At 52.5% G+C, this 14,852-nt stretch overlaps 1 protein-coding gene across 4 annotated transcripts in view; it reads left to right on the forward strand.

Moving 5' to 3' along the window:
- Positions 1-700: 700 nt before the first annotated feature.
- The window catches only part of ADIPOR1 (adiponectin receptor 1), a 32,860-nt gene continuing 18,708 nt past the window's right edge, over positions 701-14,852 (forward strand). Inside the window, exon 1 of one of the 4 annotated variants that reach the window (XM_073320269.2) lies at positions 701-827. The gene's annotated coding sequence lies outside the window, so the exon portion shown is untranslated. Of the gene's footprint in view, positions 828-908; positions 1,117-3,781; positions 14,845-14,852 lie in introns of those variants that run through there. The other 3 variants (XM_073320271.2, XR_012155851.2, XM_073320270.2) reach the window with 3 other exon arrangements.

A 14,852-nucleotide genomic window follows, 5' to 3' on the forward strand; every position in this document is an offset into this window, starting at 1 on the left:
TGCCCGCGGCCGGGGCCCCCGCCCCCCCGGGGGGGGCTCCCCCTGCCCGCGGCCGGGCCCCCCCCCCGCCGGGGGGGCTCCCCCTGCCCGCGGCCGGCCCCCCGCGCCCGCCTCGGTAGCTGGCGCCCCGCCGCGGCCCACACGAGCCAGCGCCCACCACCGCGTCGCCTTTCAGGGGCCACCGACGCCCGGCGGCTTCTGCGGCGGCCGCACGCGGCTCCCGGGGCCCGCCCGAGACCAGGCGGAGGGCAGCGGCTGGCGCCGGGCGCAGAGGCCGCACCGCAGCGTAGAGACCCCTCAGGGAGCGGGGGAGGGCTCCGCGGGGGCCGGGACAGCCGCCCGGGGGCCGGAGGCCACAGGTCCCGCGCGGCGCGGCCCCGGGGGGGAGGGGAGGGGGCGGGGCGGAGAAGCGCCTCCGGCCCCGCCCCCAGGAGAGGCGAAGGCAGCAGCCCGCGCCGGGAGCCGGGCTGAGGGAATCTGCCCCCGGCGGCGCGAGAGGAGGGGCGGGGCCAGAGAGCAGCTCCCAGCAGGGCGCAGGCGCCCGTCCGAGGGACGTTCCGGCGGGCAGGCTGCAGAAACAGCCCACGTGACTCACGCATCCAATCACACTAACCGAGGGGAGACCTGCGACCAATCAGGAGGAAGCTTCTGCCTTGGCCACTGCAGCCTGACGCCCACTCCCAGCGGAAGTGCGGATGCCCTGAGTCACGTGGCGCGTAGGGTGAGCCGTGCTTCCTGCGGCGGAAGTGGCGTTACGCCGAGGGCTCCTTCCGGTGTTGCCGCCGCCGCCGCCGGACCGGCCGCTGCCGCCCGGGATGTAGGGGCCGGTGAGTGCGGGCGCGGGGGGAGGGGCGCGGACCGGGCCGACGCGTCCCGCCTCTCCGCGGTGCTGCGGTGACCTGCCCGCGCCGGGGTGACCCCTCGCCCCGCTTGCCCGAGCAGGCCCCGCGAGCGGGCGGCTGGGTGCCCGGGGAAGCGGCACCTGGAGCCGGGGCCGCGCTTACCGCGGCGGCCGCGGAAACGGGCCCGAGCGCGGAAGCAGGAGAGTCCAAGGAGGCGCCGGTGGGGGAGACCCGCTTGCGAGCCGCACGGGGCCCCCCGGCCGGGCCCGGCCAGGTCAGCGGTGCTCCGGCTGCGCGGCTTCGGGCCTCGGCCCCCCGCTGCTCCGCCTGCCCTGCCCCGCCCCGCCCCGCGGGGACCCGCAGGGGCTGCTTCCGGTGGCAGGGATCCGGGCTTGCGAACAGTTCGCCCAAAGGCTGTGGAGCAGCCAGAGGCTCTAAAGGCTTCCTAAATTCGAGCCGCGTTTTTTATTTCACTTAGTGAAAGGCATCCACGGCAGAGACAGGGTGGGGGAAGCCCCATCTTCTACTGGGCCGACTTCTGCTGGTTGAGAGACCGGCTGTCAAGCCACGGAGACCTCTAGAACTTGCCTCGCGCACGAGCAGAAGTTGGCCCAATGGAAGATTTTACCTCAGTCACCTTGTCTCTCCAGTGTCCTGGGACTGACACAGCTACAGTTACGCTGCGTGAAAGGCATCTGTGTCCTGCAATGAAATGACAAAGAGAACACACTGAGAAATGCAAAGCCAGTGCCCCTAAAGATGTGAGGCATCCCTCATCCAAATGGAGCCAATTTCCAGCAACCCAAAGAATGGGGATGGCCCCATGTCAGACACTGAAAATAAAGGGAATGGCTTAAAAAGCATGGGAATGGCCATACTGGGTCAGACCAATGATCCAAACCAGTTACTGATCAATGAAAGGACCTTCCCTCTTATCCCAGGGCAGCTGACTTTGCTTAAGAGCCTGTGGTGAGGAACCTTGTCAAAGGTTTTCTGAAAGCCCAAGTGCACGACGTCCATCTCATATTGGCTGGACACATGTCACCTCAGGTCAGGATGCAGAGGAAGTTTCTTGACACCTTAAATGACTGCTCCTTGGAGCAGCTAGTCCTGGAACCCATAAGAAGAGAAGCAATTCTTGGTTTAGTCCTAACTGGAGGATAGGATCTGGTCCAAGAGATGAATAGAGCTGGACCGCTTTATAACAGTGACCATAATATAATTAAATTCCACATCCCTGTGGTGTGGAAAACACCACAGAAACCCAACACTGTAGCATTTAATTTCAAAAAGGAGGACTACACAAAAATGAGGAAGTTAGTCATAGAATATCAGGCTTGGAAGGGACCTCAGGAGGTCATCTAGTCCAACCCCCTGCTCAAAGCAGGACCAATCCCCAATTTTTGCCCCAGATCCCTAAATAGGATTGAACTCACAACCCTGGTTTTAGCAGGCCAGTGCCCAAACCACTGAGCTATCCCTCTCCCCAACAGTGAAATCCCTGCAAGCTGCGTGGAAGCTTTTTAAAGACACCATAATAGAGGCTCAGCTTAAATGTATATCCCAAATTAAAAAACATAGAGAACCAAAAAAGTGCCACTGTGGCTAAACAACAATAAAAAAGAAGCAGTGAGAGGCAAAAAGGCATCCTTTTAAAAAGTGAAAGTTAAATCCTAGTGAGGAAAATATAAAGGAGCATAAACTCTGGTAAATGAAGTATGAAAATATAATTAGAAAGGCCAAAAAATAATTTGAAGAACAGCTGGCCAAGGACTCAAAAAGTAGTAGCAATTTTTTTTTAAAGTACATCAGAAACAGGAAGCCTGCTAAACAACCAGTGGGGCTACTGGAAGATAAAGGAGCACTCAAGGATAAGAAGGCCATTGCAGAGAAACTACATGAATTCTTTGCAACCTGAGCCATTCTTTTTAGGTGACAGATCTGAGGAACTGTCCCAGATTGAGATGTCATTAGAGAAGGTTTTGGAACCAATTGATAAAACTAAACAGTAATAAGTCACCAGGACCAGATGGGATTCACCCAAGAGTTCTGAAGGAACTCAAATGTGAAATTGCAGAGCTCCTAACTGTAGTTTATAACCTATCATATAAATCAGCTTCTGTATCAAATGACTGGAGGATAGCTAATGTGACCCCAACTTTTATAAAGGGCTCCAGAGGTGATCCCGGCAATTACAGGTCAGTAAGCCTGACTTCAGTACCGGGCAAACTGGCTGAAACTATAGTGAAGAACAGAATTGTCAGACACCTAGATGAACATGATTTGTGGGGGAAGCGTCAACATGTTTTTTTGTAAATGGTGAGGCATGATTTCCCATCTACTAGAATTCTTTGAGGGGGTCAGCAAGTATGTGGACAAGGGGGATCCAGTGGATACAGTGTACTTAGATTTTCAGAAAGCCTTTGACAAGGTCCTTCACCAAAGGCTCTTAAGCAAAATAAGCTGTCATGGGATAAGAGGGAAGGTCCTCTCATGAATGGGTAACTGGTTAAAAGATAGGAAACAAAGGGGAAGAATAAATGGTCAGTTTTCAGAATGGGGAGAGGTAAATAGTAGTGTCCCCCAGGGGTCTGTTCTGGGCCCAGTCCTATTCAACATATTCATAAATGATCTGGAAAAAGGGGTAAACAGGGAGGTGGCAAAATTTGCTGATGATACAAAACTACTCAATCCTGAAGCACTTGCATGAGAGGAAAGCGATCAGGAACAGCCAGCATGGATTCACCAAGGGAAGGTCATGTCTGACTAATCTAATTGCCTTTTATGATGAGATTACTGGTTCTGTGGATGAAGGGAAAGCAGTGGATGTATTGTTTCTTGACTTTAGCAAAGCTTTTGACACGGTCTCCCACAGTATTCTTGTCAGCAAGTTAAGGAAGTATGGGCTGGATGAATGCACTACAAGGTGGGTAGAAAGCTGGCTAGATTGTCAGGCTCAACGGGTAGTGATCAATGGCTCCATATCTAGTTGGCAGCCGGTATCAAGTGGAGTACCCCAAGGGTTGGTCCTGGGGCCGGTTTTGTTCAATATCTTCATAAATGATCTGGAGGATGGTGTGGATTGCACTCTCAGCAAATTTGCGGATGATACTAAACTGGGAGGAGTGGTAGATACGCTGGAGGGGAGGGATAGGATACAGAAAGACCTAGACAAATTGGAGGATTGGGCCAAAAGAAATCTGATGAGGTTCAATAGGGATAAGTGCAGGGTCCTGCACTTAGGACGGAAGAACCCAATGCACAGCTACGGACTAGGGACCGAATGGCTAGGCAGCAGTTCTGCGGAAAAGGACCTAGGGGTGACAGTGGACGAGAAGCTGGATATGAGTCAGCAGTGTGCCCTTGTTGCCAAGAAGGCCAATGGCATTTTGGGATGTATAAGTAGGGGCATAGTGAGCAGATCGAGGGACGTGATCGTTCCCCTCTATTCGACATTGGTGAGGCCTCATCTGGAGTACTGTGTCCAGTTTTGGGCCCCACACTTCAAGAAGGATGTGGATAAATTGGAGAGAGTCCAGCGAAGGGCAACAAAAATGATTAGGGGACTGGAACACATGAGTTATGAGGAGAGGCTGAGGGAGCTGGGATTGTTTAGCCTGCAGAAGAGAAGAATGAGGGGGGATTTGATAGCTGCTTTCAAGTACCTGAAAGGGGGTTCCAAAGAGGATGGCTCTAGACTGTTCTCAATGGTAGCAGATGACAGAACGAGGAGTAATGGTCTCAAGTTGCAGTGGGGAAGGTTTAGATTGGATATTAGGAAAAACTTTTTCACTAAGAGGGTGGTGAAACACTGGAATGCGTTACCTAGGGAGGTGGTAGAATCTCCTTCCTTAGAGGTTTTTAAGGTCAGGCTTGACAAAGCCCTGGCTGGGATGATTTAACTGGGAATTGGTCCTGCTTTGAGCAGGGGGTTGGACTAGATGACCTTCTGGGGTCCTTTCCAACCCTGATATTCTATGATTCTATACTCAAGATAGTTAAGTCCCAAGCAGACTGCAAAGCTCTACAAAAGGGTCTCACAAAACTGGGTAACTGGGGAACAAAATGGCAGATGAAATTCAATGCTGATGAATGCAAAGTAATGCACATTGGAAAACATAATCCCAACTATACATATAAAATGATGGGGTCTAAATTAGCTGTTACCACTCAAAAGAAAGAGATCTTGGAGTCATTGTGGATAGTTCTCTGAAAACATCCACTCAATGTGCAGCAACCATCAAAAAAGCAAACAATGTTGGGAATCATTAAGAAAGGGATAGGTAAGATACAAAATATCATATCGCCTCTATATAAATCCATGGTATGCCTACATCTTAAATATTGCGTGCAGATGTGGTTGCCCCATCTCAAAAAAGATCTATTGGAAAAGGTTCAGAAAAGGGCAACAAAAATTATTAGGGATATGGAACAGCTTCCATATGAGAAGAGATTAATAAGACTGTGACTTTTCAGCTTGAAAAAGAAATGACTAGGGGGATATGATAGAGGTATATAAAATCATGACTTGTGTAGAGAATAAATAAGCAAGTGTTATTTACTACTTCTCATAACACAAGAACTAGGGGTCACCCAATGAAATTAATAGGCAGCAGGTTTAAAACACACAGAAGGAACTATTTTTTCACACCACGCACAGTCAACCTGTGTGAACTCCTTGCCAGAAGATGTTGTGAAGGCCAAGACTATAACAGGGTTCAAAAAAGAACTAGATAAATTCATGGAGGATAGGTCCATCAATGGCTATCAGCCAGGATGAGCAGGGATGGTGTCCCTAACTTCTGTTAGCCAGAAGCTGGGAATGCGTGACGGATGGATCGTGTGATGATTACCTGTTCTGTTCGTTCCCTGTGGGGCACCTGGTGTTGGCCACTGTCGGAAGACAGGATACTGGGCTAGATGGACCTTTGGTCTGACCCAGTATGGCCATTCTTATGTTCACTGTCTCACCTTTGTCCATATGATTGTTGAATCCCTCAAAGAATTCTAAGAGACTGGTGAGACATGATTTCCCTTTACAAAAGCCATGTTGATTTTTCCTCAACAAATGGTGTTCCTCTATGTGCCTGGTAAATCTGTTCTTTCCTATAGTTTCAATCAATTTGCCTGATATTGAAATCAGACCTACCAGCCTGTAATTGCCGGGATCGCCTCTGGAGCCTTTTTCAAAAATTGGCGTCATTTTAGCTGTTCTCTAGTCATCTGGTAAAGAAACTGAATTAAGTGATAGGTTACACACCAGTTAGTAGGTCTGAAATTTCCTCTTTGTTTTTCTTTAGAACTCTAGAGTGAATACCATTTGCTCCTGGTGACGTATTACTGTTTAGCATATCTATTTGTTCCCAAACCTCTTCTAATGACACCTCAATCTGGGAAAGCAGTCATGGAAAGGCCAGCTGAAATGCATGGGGATTGCAGCCAGGTGCAAAGGCAGCCAGGGCTGGGCATCTTATTGAACACATGCTGAACAGAGGATTGAACCTACCAGCCAGAGAGTGCTACAAGAAATGGGAGTGTGGGGGGAGGGGTCTTGGGGCTATATCCATGCGAGAATCCTAGCTCCAATGGCATTTCCATATGTCTTATATACTAGCCAGAAGCTGATATGGATCTGATAGGTTTGAAGCTCTGGCCCCTTCAGCTACTGTTTGGGAGTTAGCTTCACTCCTCTATTACCCCGCCCATCACCACCTTTTCTGGGGATCTTTCTCCCTGACTATTAACTCCAGTGCTGCCTCCTGCTGATAACTTTCCTAAGGGTATGTCTACGCTACGAAATTAGGTCGAATTTATAGAAGTCGGTTTTTAGAAATCATTTTTATATAGTCGATTGTGTGTGTCCCCACACAAAATGCTCTAAGTGCATTAACTCGGTGGAGTGCTTCCACAGTACCGAGGCTAGCCTCGGCTTCTGGAGTGTTGCACTGTGGGTAGCTATCCCGCAGTCTCCACCGCCCGTTGGAATTCTGGGTTGAGATCCTAATGCCTGATGGGGCTAAAACATTGTCGCGGGTGGTTCTGGGTACATATCGTCAGGCCCCCCTTCCCTCCCTCCCTCCCTCCGTGAAAGCAACGGCAGACAGTCGTTTCGCGCCTTTTTTCCTGAGTTACCTGTGCAGACGCCATTCCATGGCAAGCATGGAGCCTGCTCAGCTCACCGTCACCGTACGTCTCCTGGGTGCTGGCAGACGCGGTACTGCATTGCTACACAGCAGCAGCTCATTGCCTTGTGGTAGCAAACTGTGCAATAGGCCTGATAACCATAGTCGTCATGTCCGAGGTGCTCCTGGCCACCTTGGCAAGGTTGGTCAGGAGTGCCTGGGCAGACGTGGGCTCAGGGACTGAAATAGGAGTGACTCGATCAGGTCGTTCTGTTTGGTCCTGCCAGCAGTCCTATTGTATTGTCTTCTGGCAAGCAGGCAGTAGATGAGGGTGGCTAGCAGTCCTATTGCACCGTCTGCTGCCAGCCAAAGATGTAAGAGATAGATGGCGTGGATCAAAACAAGAAATAGACCAGATTTGTTTTGTTTTCATTTGCTCCTCCCTCCGTGAAATCAACGGCCGACAATCGTTTCGGTGAGGTCTGTCAGGGGCACCTTGAAAAGTTTAATGGAGATTCAGTCCTGCCTGAAATACTGGGGAGGGATAGCTCAGTGGGTTGAGCATTGGCCTGCTAAACCCAGAGTTTTGAGTTCAGTCCTTGAGGGGGCCACTCTGCGTGACAGTTGTTTTTGTTACTCCTTGATGTAAAGCCATCCACTTGGTTAATTTGAATTCCCTGTAAGCCAACCCTGTAAGCCATGTCGTCAGTCACCCCTCCCTCCGTCAGAGCAACGGCAGATAATCATTCCACGCCTTTTTTTCTGTGCAGACGCCATACCATGGCAAGCATGGAGCCCACTCAGATCACATTGGCAATTAGGAGCACATTAAACACCATGCGCATTATCCAGTAGTATATGAAGCACCAGAACCTGGCAAAGCAAAACCGGGCGAGTAGGTGACTTCAGCACGGTGATGAGGACATGGACACAGACTTCTCTCAAAGCACGGGCCCTGGCAGCATGGGCATCATGGAGCTAATGGGGCAGGTTCATGCCGTGGAACGCCGATTCTGTGCCCGGGAAACAAGCACAGACTGGTGGGACCGCATAGTGTTGCAGGTTTGGGACGATTCCCAGTGGCTGCGAAACTTTCACAGGCGTAAGGGCACTTTCATGGAACTTCGTGGCTTGCTTTCCCCTGCCCTTAGGCGCAAAAATACCAAGATGAGATCAGCCGTCACAGTTGAGAAGCGAGTGGCAATAGCCCTGTGGAAGCTTGCAACGCCAGACAGCTACCGGTCAGTCAGGAATCAATTTGGAGTGGGCAAATCTACTCTGGGGGCTACTGTGATGCAAGTAGCCAATGCAATCAAAGATCTGCTGATATCAAGGGTAGTGACCCTGGGAAATGTGGAGGTCAGAGTAGATGGCTTTGCTGCAATGGGATTCCCTAACTGTGGTGGGGCCATAGACAGAACCCATATCCCTATCTTGGCACCAGAGCACCAAGCCGGTGAGTACATAAACGGCAAGGGGTACTTTTCAATGGTGCTGCAAGCACTGGTGGATTACAAGGGACGTTTCACCAACATCAACCTGGGATGGCCAGGAAAGGTACATGACACTCGCATCTTCAGGAACTCTGGTCTGTTTCAAAAGCTGCAGGAAGGGACTTTCTTCCCAGACCAGAAAATAACCATTGGGGATGTTGAAATGCCTATAGTTCCCCTTAGGGACCCAGCCTACCCCTTAATGCCATGGCTCATGAAGCCGTACACAGGCAGCCTGGACAGTAGTCAGGAGCTGTTCAACTACAGGCTGAGCAAGTGCAGAATGGTGGTAGAATGTGCATTTGGACGTTTAAAAGCGCGCCGGTGCAGTTTCCTGACTCGGTTAGACCTCAGTGAAACCAATATTCCCATTGTTATTACTGCTTGCTGTGCGCTCCACAATATCTGTGAGAGTAAGGGGGTGTCACGGAGTCCCTGGGTGATGCTCTGGAACTTCTCCCCATGAAGCCAGTCAGGACTCTGGGGAAGTCTCCTTTCTGTGAGCAGCCTGTCTTCAGGACACAAAGCTCACACAACTTCCACCTTCCTGGGTCTGACCTCGGAGCATTCAGCATCCTCTGCCCCTCCGTGCGCTTCCCACAGCGAGTCCGCCCAGGCGAGGTCCTGGGGAAGCCAGAGGGTCCTGCACCCCAACTCTGCAGTCAGACGTGACTCTCAGCCAGCCAGTAAAACAGGTTTATTAGACGACAGGAACATGGTCTAAAACAGAGCTTGTAGGTGCAGAGAACCGGACCCCTCAGCTGGGTCCATTTTGGGGGCAGTGAGCCAGACAACCACATCTGCCCTTCACTCCATGTCTCCAGCCAGCCCCAAACTGAAACTCCCTCCAGCCTCTCCTCCTCTGTGCTTTGTCCCTTTCCCGGGCCAGGAGGTCACCTGATTCCTTTGTTCTCCAACCCTTTAGCTCTGACCTTGCAGGGGGGAAGGGCCCAGGCCATCAGTTGCCAGGAAACAGGGTGTTGGCCGTTCTGTGTCCAGACCCCTGCACACACCTGCCCTCTAGGGCTCTGCAGTGGTCATACACTCTTACCCCACCACCTAGATACTTAAGAACTGCCTAGGGGAAACTGAAGCACCCCCACAGGATTCAGAGGAAACATTAAGAACAGTCCCACTTCGTCACATCTCTCCCCCCTTTGAGATCGAACTGAGCAGGGTCACTTTAGCCGGTGACCTGGGGAAGTTCGAAGCCACCAACATTCACATGGATGCCCCAGCATCTCCCCCATTCCTTGGTGGAAGTTACACCAGGCCCTTCCCGTTTCACGCCCTCCCTTAGGTCAGGGGTGGTCGATAGCACTCGCAGGCCGTATGTGGGAAGGTTTATGCGGCCCGTGCCCTTTTGCCACCCTAAAACCCCAGGGGGTCAAACTGGGATTGGGTCTTCTCCCACCGTTCCAGTCTGGAGGGCTGCAATTCGGGCTCTCTTGGTTAAGAGCCCCCATCTTGACCTGGGATACATACTGTTCACTTACAGAACTAGCATGGAGACATTCCTTTCTCAACAACCTTGTCTCCCCAACAAGCTGGCCAAACACAGCCACTTGGTTATAGGACTGTTTAACTTTCTTAACAGTTTCACTTCGTCTGAGACCGTCTCAAAGCTCTCCACACTGGATCCTTAAACAGGAAAATCAGTGGATCCGTTCACAACAGAAAATTTCTGGCTGTTAGGAACTGAAACTTTCTTGATTAAATCACTTTCACACCCTTCATTTGCAGTAAACTGCTTGCAAAGACTCCATGAGGATTCCTTTCCCTAGGGCTTTTCTATGCAACAATTCACCCTTCACAGAAATTCTGCCCTTACCCTCTTCACCTAGAGCTTGCTCTAGAGGAACACTTTCCTGAGCAACAACAGACTCTTTCTGGGTGTCCCTTACATCCAGAATTACCTCTGGCCTATCAGGCGGATTCCTACACAATCCCCTTTCAGGCAAACTGACAGACTCCCTAGATAAAAGGTCAGAAGCATTCTCCTTCCCTTTGACACACACAAGTTCAGGAATCTTTTCCTTCTTGCTACAGGTTTCCACACCCTCAGTAGGCAACACAATCAAATCACCTTTCTGCTCTCCTTGTGCCCTGGCTAGGATCTCACCCTGATTAGACAGAGTTGCTACACCCTTTCCCAACAACACACTAGCAACAGGCAAAATACAAGCACCAGAATTGTCTGGTCTCTGGGATTTTGCATAGACACTAACTGGATGCAACCTAGTTACAGCGCCATTCTCCCAAGCAGACACAAACTTAGGACCCTTCCCTTCCTGGGCTTTAGCTGAATCCAGAACCAACTCTGAGACAACTGCACTATGTCATGGCGTCCCCGCACTACCCTCAACCATCACAGGCTGAAAGGCCCCTTCTTTCTCTTCCACAGACAAAGAAGAGCCGGACACACTTTCTCCTTTCCCAGACACACAGCTTGGGATCTCATTCCCCTTGTCCCAGCACACAAGGCTGGTCACAGACAGCTGCTTGGAGACCAGGGTAGCTCCCTCCACAGGCAAGTCAATACCCCTGACAGACACAGGCACATTTCCTTCACTGTCACAATTCTCCACCCAGGTAACAGGTAAGGTACAGGGACACTCATCTTCCACTCTCCTCGCCTTCCCACCCTGCTGACTAGACAAAGCCATTAGCTCACAAGGCTGCCTAGGCTCATCCAGACTTTCCTTACCCAGCACCTTGCCACTCCCAACAGATACCCTGCCCTGCCTGTGTCTCCCCACACTCAGCTGGGGTCTCAGCTCCCACTGTGCTCAGCACTGCCCTTGCTGTCCTAGTGGGGGTAGGCAGTAAGCTCGCTGCTTTCCTCACTGCATCAGAGCCAGCGTGAGCCCCCTCTCCAGTGTGCAAGGGGGGCAGGGAGCCCCAGGGGTCTGGTTACAGGCAGTCAGGTACCCTGAGCCTAGCAGCTCCTCCCCCCTGCCAGCCAGGTCATCTGCATTTTCACTGACCATTTTCCTCTCCACTGACTGGTTCCCTGGATTCAAATTGAAACCCTTGGCAGTTACCGGAGCAAGGCCTGGATCCTGTCCCAAAGAGACACAGTCACCCCACAACAGGGTCTCGCAGCTGGTGTCCTGGAGAACCCCAACAGCCAGCCAGCCCCACCCCTCCTGTGTCTGCACAGGGATCTGGGCCATAGGCAGGGCGAGCGGCTTCGTCCCTGGGACCCTTACCCAGTTCACACAGATCCTCAGCATCTGAGGCTGCACCACCCAGGGCCTGACAACAGTTCTCTCTGTCCCAGGATCTCGCCACCCCAGGAATCTCTCCCCATTGACCATCACCTTCCGCTCCCACTGCAGGTCCGAGGGGCCTGGCCCCAGGAAACTCCACACAGACATATCGGTTGGGGTCAGGAGTGGGAGCCTGTCCACATCCCCAACCATCTGGCTGACGGAGTCTATGGCCTTGGGACCCAGCAAGGGAGCTAGACACCAGGGCTTTTCCGCAGGGTCCCCCTGGTTCAAATTACCAACCTGTTCAAAGGCAGTGAGGTGGGCATCCACATCCCCCCTCCCTTCTTAACCAGGGGCAACAATTTAGTCTCGAGGTTCCCTGCGGAACTGGCCCCCCGGGGTCTATCCCCACTCACCCCGGGGAGGTCCCCTAGGCCTCTCCGCTCCCCCACCGCCAGTTCATGCTGCTGCTGCTTCTGCAGCTCTTTCTCGGGCTCTCGCTGTCTCCCACGGTCCTCTCGCTCTCTCGGACTCAGCTCCAATCCCGTCCGTCTCCGATCCCCCGATGGGGAACCCGATCGTGAAGACCCTCGTCTGGTCGGGGACAGGAGTCTTGGCGATGCCTGGCTCCCACTCCAGCTGCTCCCAGATCCTGCTATAGCCCCATTTGGGGTCAGGAATCTGTTCCTTAGAGCCGTCATCCTCCTCCAGCTGCACGATTAACTGTGCCTTCGTGAACTTTCCAATGCTCAACCCTTTCTTTCTGCACCGGGTTACAATGTCCTTCTTAAGGAGACGGTGACAGGCCATCACTCCGCTCCTCCCCAGTTGTTGTGAACTCACAGGCCTGTGTGCTCTCAGCTCCCCACGGTTTCCAGGGAGAACCCCTAGTGTGCCAGCCCTTCTCGAGGTCACCACCTCTTTGCCAGGGTCGAGCTGCAGACTCCTCCGGTCCCAGCACTCACTGCAATCCCCAGGGGAATTCTGTTACTGCAAAAGTCCTTCTCTCTCCCAGGGCCAAGCCGCAGGCTCCTCTGCCCCTGAGACTGCTCACCACAGTCCCCAGGTGGACCCCATTATTGCACAGTCCTTCTCGCTGGTCACACACTCCCAGGGGTTAACCACCCCCCGTAACCGCTCCTCTCTGAGTCTTCAGCACGCCTGGTCCCCGTCAATCCCCCTTCATTTTACTGCTCCCCCGTCACTTACTGCAGGAAGTGCCATCCATGGGGTGCAATACATCCCACCACTGCCAGCAGTTGTCAAGGAGTCCCTGGGCAATGCTCTGGAACTGCTCCCCATGAAGCCAGTCAGGACTCTGGAGAAGTCTCCTTTCTGTGAGCAGCCTGTCTTCAGGACACAAAGCTCAGACAGCTTCCACTTTCCTGGGTCTGACCTCAGAGCATTCAGCCTCCTCTGTCCCTCCGTGCGCTTCCCACAGCGAGTCCGCTCAGGGGGGGCTCCTAGGGAAGCCAGAGGGTCCTGCACCCCAACTCCGCAGTCAGACGTGACTCTCAGCCAGCCAGTAAAACAGAGGTTTATTAGACGACAGGAACATGGTCTAAAACAGAGCTTGCAGGTGCAGAGAACAGGACCCCTCAGCTGGGTCCCATTTTGCGGGGCAGTGAGCCAGACAACCACGTCTGCCCTTTACTCCATGTCTCCAGCCAGCCCCAAACTAAAACTCCCTCCAGCCCCTCCTCCTCTGGGCTTTGTCCCTTTCCGGGCCAGGAGGTCACCTGATTCCTTTGTTCTCCAACCCTTTAGCTCTGACTTGGCCTGGGCCCTTCCCCCCTGCAATCAGTTGCCAGGAAACAGGGTGTTGGCCGTTCTCTGTGTCCAGACCCCTGCACACACCTGCCCTCTAGGGCTCTGCAGTGATCATATACCCTTACCCCACTACCTAGATACTTAAGAACTGCCTAGGGGAAACTGAGGCACCCCCACACTATCCAGAGGAAACATTAAGAACAGTCCCACTTCGTCACAGGGGGAGACGTTTATGGCGGGTTGGAAGGTTGAGGCAAATCGCCTGGCCACTGGTTACGCGCAGCCAGACACTAGGGCAGTTAGAAAAGCACAGGAGGGTGCGATGTGCATCAGAGAAGCTTTGAAAACCAGTTTCATGACTGGCCAGGCTACAGTGTGAAAGTTCTGTTTGTTTCTCCTTGATGGAAACACACACCCCGCCACCCACTCTACTTCCCTGTAAGCCAACCACCCTCCCCACTCCCTTCGATCACCGCTTGCAGAGGCAATAAAGTCATTGTTGCTTTACATTCATGCTTTCTTTATTAATTCATCACACAAATAGGGGGATAACTGCCAAGGTAGCCCAGGAGGAGGGAAGCACCAGATGGGGTGGTGGAGGAGGGAAGGACAAGGCCACACAGCACTTTAAAAGTTTAAAGCTTATTGAATGCCAGCCTTCTGTTGCTTGAGGAATCCTCTGGGGTGGCGTGGCTGGGTGGCCGGAGGCCCCCCCACTGCATTCTTGGGCGTCTGGGTGAGGAGGCTATGGAACTTGGGGAGGAGGGCGGTTGGTTACACGGGCTGTAGTGGGGGTCTGTGCTCCAGTTGCCATTCCCGCAGCTCAACCATACACTGGAGCATATTAGTTTGATCCTCCAGTAGCCTCAGCATTGAATCCTGCCTCCTCTCATCACGCTGCCACCACCTTTCAGCTTCAGCCCTCTCTTCAGCCTGCCATTTACTCTCCTCCCAGTCATTTTGTGTTTTCCTGCACTCTGACATTGTCTGCCTCCACACATTCGTCTGCGCTCTGTGTGGGAGCATGAGGTCAGAGAACATTTCATTGTGAGTGCGTTTTTTTCGCCTTCTAATATTCGCTAGCCTCTGGGAAGGAGAAGATCCTGTGATCCTTGAAACACATGCAACTGTTGGCAGGGAAAAAAAAGGGACAGTGGTATTTAAAAAGACACATTTTATAGAGCAATGGGTGCACTCTTTCACGGTAAACCTTGCAGTTAACACTACATACATAGCACATGTGCTTTCTTTACAAGGTCACATTTTGCCTCCCCCCACCACGTGACTAACCTATCCCCGTGACTAACAGCGGGGAACATTTCTGTTCAGCCACAGGCAAACAGCCCAGCAGGAACGGGCACCTCTGAATGTCCCCTTAAGAGAAGCACCCTATTTCAACCAGGTGAGCAT

Source organism: Lepidochelys kempii, chromosome 21, assembly GCF_965140285.1.
Source record: "Lepidochelys kempii isolate rLepKem1 chromosome 21, rLepKem1.hap1, whole genome shotgun sequence".
NCBI lineage: Eukaryota > Metazoa > Chordata > Testudines > Cheloniidae > Lepidochelys > Lepidochelys kempii.